Source organism: Tachysurus fulvidraco, chromosome 17 (genome assembly GCF_022655615.1).
Source record: "Tachysurus fulvidraco isolate hzauxx_2018 chromosome 17, HZAU_PFXX_2.0, whole genome shotgun sequence".
NCBI classification, from domain to species: Eukaryota; Metazoa; Chordata; class Actinopteri; order Siluriformes; family Bagridae; genus Tachysurus; species Tachysurus fulvidraco.
Window position 1 is genome coordinate 25259658 of NC_062534.1, and position 508 is coordinate 25260165.

The following is a 508-nucleotide window of genomic DNA, read 5'->3' on the forward strand; positions in this document are numbered from 1 at the left end:
AACACTACACTACACACTACACAACCCAACACAGTACACAACCCTACACTACACAACACGCTACACAACACGCTACACTACACTTCACAGTACACTACCCTACACACTACCCTACACACTACACTACACACTACCCTACACTACACACTAAACTACCCTACAAACTACACTATCGTACACTTCACACTACACTACCCTACACACCACACTACACACTACACTACCCTACACACTACACTACACTACCCACTACCCTACACGTCACACTACACTACACAACCCTACACACTACCCTACACTTCACACTACACTACACAACCCAACACAGTACACAACCCTACACTACACTACACACTACACTACACAACCCAACACAGTACACAACCCTACACTACACACTACCCTACATTTCACACTACACTACCCTACACTTCACACTACACTACCCTACACTACCTTACACACTACACTACCCTATACACCACACTTCACACTACAGTACACTACC